Here is a 5,260-nt window from a genome sequence, read left to right as displayed (position 1 = left end):
AAAAAAAAAAAAAAAAAAATCAAAGCTCCAACAAAACTTCCGGCCCACCGACAAACAAAAACGCGTCTAACAAAGAGACGGTAAGCAAGCTACATACCACATAGCCACTCCTATCGAATTATGCTATTTTCATTTCGCTGAGTCAACGGTTATATTAGTAACGTATGAACATTTTATGAGTTGTGTGATGGTAATGAATCATGTTTAAATATTTATTTGACGTTGAGTAGTTATTAGACAAAGCTTACAACAAACTCATTCCAACGATATTAGTACAACAGACATCAAGTAACGCATCTTTAATACGAGTTAAAAGGTTCCCATTTTTCCTTTATGTGTCTTCGCATTGACAAGGTCAGTGAAAACAGTTCTGCTGTTGAACAGTCTTTCTCTGCTTATTTATGATTCACTTTTTATGTGATTTCCCCATCCCCTTTTTTATGTGTACCATTAGCAAAAGTCTGGCAATCTGTTTTTCGATCACTCCAAACCTCAGATCGATTTGCAAAAGCCAACACGCAAAAAAAAAAAAAAAAAAAAAAAAAAGAGCAACCCAGCCCTCTTAGACAATTGATTTCTACAATTTCTTCGAGTCACCTTCTGAGTGAAACTGGGTTGACAGAAATTGTGCAGAAGCTCACAGGAACATGTAACTCAGAAGTGTAACCTTTAGAACAACCTTTCCGCACAATGTGTCATTCGTTGATTTTGCCTGATAATTATGTTAAGGGTACATGTGTCTGTGGAATATTCAGTCGTTTACACGCTTATTTAATGACCAGGTAATTTAGTTGATTCAACTATTGAAACCTCATTGTCGAAACCGACGGAGATCCTTAGATATTAGTTTCTGTTATTAACCTTTTCTACTGATATTTTGGAGGAGAGGGCTAGTCGATTACTTTGACCCTAGTGTTCAACTGGTACTTATTTTATCGACCCCGAAAAGATGAAAGACACAATCGGTCTCGATGGAATTCGAACTCAGAATATAAAACCGGAAGAAATGCTGCGAAGCATTTTGTCTGGTGTGCTAACGATTTTGCAAGTTCGCCGCCTTCGTGAATCTAAATATTGCTTCCAAATTTTGACAAAAGGCCAGCAAGTTTGTGGGAAGGGTTAAGTCGATTACATCGATCACAATGTTCAACTAGTATTTATTTTATCGATCTCGAAATGATGAAAGGCAATGTTGGTCTCGGTGGAATTTGAACCCAGAACGCTGAGACGGACAAACACCGCTAAGCATTTTGCCCGCACTGCTAATGATTCTGCCAGCTTGTCATCTTATAATAATAATAATAATCATAATAATAATAATAATAATCATTTCTACTACAGGCATAATGCCTGAATTGTTTGGGGGAGGGGGACAATCGATCACATCGAACCCCATACATGGCTGGTACTAATACTACTACTACTAATAATAATAATAATCTTTTCTACTATAGGCACAAGACCTGAAACTTCGACCCCAGTGTTTCACTGGTACTTAATTTATCGACCCCGAAAGGATGAAAGGCAAAGTCGACCTTGGCGGAATTTGAACTCAGAACGCAGCAGCAGACGAAATACCGCTAAGCATTTCGCCCGGCATACTAATGATTCTGCCAGTTTGTCGTTTTAATAATAATAATAATAATAATAATAATAATAATAATAATAATAATAATAATAATAATAATAATAATAATAATAACAATAATAATAACAATAATAATAATAATAATTATTATTATTATTATTATTATTATTATTATTATTATTCCTTTGAATGAAATACTGCAGAAAACACAGTTGGGGTATGATCTGGGAAGAGGTAAGGGAAAACTAAACCATTTGCTATTCAGGGACGAGCTGAAGCTATTCACAAAAACTGAGCCAAAACTGGAATGCCTAGTCCAGTCTGTGAGGATTTTCTCAAATGACATTAAGATGGTGTTTGGACTCTCAAAATGTGTTACGATGGTTACGATGGTGATGAGACGAGGAAGGCTTGCCAGGACAGAAGGCATATGGTTGCCAAGTGGTGAAATGATGAAGGCAATTCAACCTCAATCCTGCTATAAATACCTGGGAATACTTGAGGCAGATGGAATCAAACACCACGACATGAAATAAAAAACAAAACGAGAGTACCTGCGGCGAACGAGGAAAATATTGGCTTCAAAGCTGAATGCCAGAAGCATGATTTCGGCAATAAACACGCTCGCAGTCGCAGTAGTTCGGCATGGCGCTGGAATCCTTAAGTGGACAAACAAGGAGCAAAAGGAGATGGACAGAAAATCAAGAAAGCTCCTAACGATGCTTGGAGCCCATCATCCACGTGAAGACACTGATCGCCTATACATGAAGAGAGCAAATGGAGGAAGGGGACTGATAAGTGTGGAAGACTGTGTGCCCATCGAACTCGAAAGTTTAATGAGATATCTAGCTGGAAAAAGTATGTGACTGATGAAAAGAACCCTAAAAAAATAGAACGAGAGCACTATACTGGCAGCGCAGGACCAAGCTCTGACCACGAACCGGAGGATCAACCTGAGGAATAAGCAAGTGTCTCCGCTGTGCCGTATCTGCAACACAGTTGATAAAACCATTGCCCATATCACGAATGAATGCCCTAGACTTTCCAAAAACCACTACAAGTTGTGGCAACACAACTAGGTAACGAAAGTGCTACATTGGAAACTATGCAAAACGTGGGGGTTAAAGAGAGAGGCAAGACGCGGTATGAGTACAAACCGCAGAGAGTGGAAAAGTCGGAGACATGCAAAATCCTCTGGGATTTCCGAATCCAAACAGATCATGTGCTAGAGCATAACAAATTTGAGGATAATCTATAATACAATAACTCAGGAATCGACTAGTAATTCACAAGTATAAAAAAACAAAAACCTGGCAGGGTTCAATTACCACAAGGCTTTTTAAAAATTGCTTAAGGTTAGCCATCCTGGATTGAAAGAAGGACTCGAAAGCTCGGTCAGTAATTGGGGATCCAAGAGAGAGCATGCTGATGAAGGTGAAAACGCGATAGAGGGAAAAGAGTCTGTAAACAGGTTTACAGTCTGCTGATGTGAAGCTTGATGGTTGAAGAGCCAGAGCTCGCATTCGGAACTGTTAACGCTGAGACCCTTATGGTCAAGTTCCTCAATCATCGTCCTCGCAATTGCAAAAACCTTATCAGGAGGACTCCCCAAACAAGCATCATCAAGATACCAGACATTCAAGTGCAGGTCAGTCTCCATCTTGGTAACATCGTCAATACCAGTGCAAATAGAGCCGGTCCAAGTGGGTCACTCTGTCGGACTTTAGAGGCAGATGGGATAGGGTGGTCACCAAAGGAGAGGTAGGGGGGCTTCCGATAGGCTTGCCAAGCAAAGTGATAAAGCTGCGGGGCGTTCTCCCTTACTGCACAGAGGATGATATCTCGACTGATGGATTGAAGGCATTCCTGGGGTCTAGTTTGAGAATGACCTTTGGGAACTCAGAAGGCATGTTGGTGAAAGATCTAGTGGCATGAACAGCAACCCCACAACCTAGCTTTGTACCCACCTCTAGCTGAGTAGGGGAAAATTCGGAGGACAGACAGTTCTAAAAGAAATAATAAAATAAATCGCGATGCTATTTTCCTCATCAGCAAGCAAGACTACACCAGAACTACATTTTTTGAAAATAATCTGGTGAAAATTTAAAAAATTCAAGTGTTTGGAAGAAATTCACCAAGATCCCTAATGGTTATTTAACAGATTATTTAGTTAGTGACTTTTAAGCGTTTACATATTCGTCCCACTTACTCTGGATACCAAAGTCTATTTTTGCATTTTTCCGGATTGTCTTTTTTCCTTAAGCGGATATATGTGCCAAAAACCAAAGATCTTTAAAATAATGTCTTAAAGTTAGCATATTCGTAGTGATTTGGTGGTAAAGATGTATTTGTATGCATAGGTGTAATTTGTAAAAGTAGTGACGGGGACAATATTTTCTTTAGTTCAGATGATAAACTCCCCCACGCCCCCCAAAAATAGCGGTGTAATTAATAATCTTGTAAAGTTGATTCGAAACTCCAGCGGCTAGATTATTGGTCAGACACTACGATGGAACATCTACAGTTTCACGTGATCGACCAATTAGTGTAAGGCTGTAGCATGGTATGGTTTTCTCGAACGTTCTAGAATTTAGCTTCCAATCTCCTATAAAAACCGTTTGGCGTGCAGTTTAGAGAGCAGACGGCTAAGGGTAACCAAGAACCTCTGTCACTACAGAGATTTGCGCGGCTGGCTTCGAATATTTTGAGGCCAACCGTATATTGTTACACACATAGCTTTCAATAATTTCAAAATAGTTTGTCTCTTTCTCGGTCAGCAAATTTTTATGTCTGGCAATAAACAGTTAAATATTCGCGCGTTGTTTCAGTTATTGTTCACGCAGCCAACGAAATATCTCTTCATTGACCAGCTCAACTTGAACGACAGGCAGACGACAACCTCATTTAACTTTAACAGTGTGGTATGGCTGTAAGCAAATAACAACTAATTTTACTGTGTCTAGAACATATACATATTGAAACGTAAATAACAAAACAACACACACAAAAGACATACAGAGTTGAACAAAGAAAACATGCTTAGACTTCCGCGCGGGAATTTATATGTATTTAAATTTATATCGGTGATTTAACTGGAATGCACTCAAAGTACTCTGGTGTTTAGTCGGCAGTATAAACAACTGACAATGAAGCTAAATATTGGTATCAAATTTTTGGTGAAAGGCCAGCAAATTCGAGGGAGGGGGCAACTCAATTACATCAACCCCAGTGCTCATGTATTTTTTTATCGACCCCGAAAAGATGAAAGCCAAAGTCGATCTTGGCGGAATTTGAGTTCAGAACGAAAAGACGGACGAAATGTTGCAAGCGTTTTTGCCCAGCGTGCTAGCGATTCTGCCAGCTTGTTGTCTTAATGTTTGTTGTTAATATTTAGATACATTATTATTATTATTATTATTATTATTATTAATATTATTATGTAGTGAAACTACCTCGATCGCCATTATATACAAACAAACCATCTTCCCCGCTGTTATAAATATAATCAAGTGCGGGCGTAGTAGAGAGCAGCCTACTATATCCATCACGTGACTGATTATTATTTGAAGCGGCAACTGCCTCGTACCGTTCCCGCCAGAACGCAAATCGACCAACCACAGCCCTTAATAAGGTCACGTGATAGTGTTTTTTCTAATGCTTTCCTGGAGCCCC

This window comes from Octopus bimaculoides, chromosome 4, assembly GCF_001194135.2.
Source record: "Octopus bimaculoides isolate UCB-OBI-ISO-001 chromosome 4, ASM119413v2, whole genome shotgun sequence".
Lineage (NCBI taxonomy): Eukaryota > Metazoa > Mollusca > Cephalopoda > Octopoda > Octopodidae > Octopus > Octopus bimaculoides.
The sequence above is the reverse complement of the archived record's forward strand: the minus strand, read 5'-3'. Positions refer to the sequence as shown.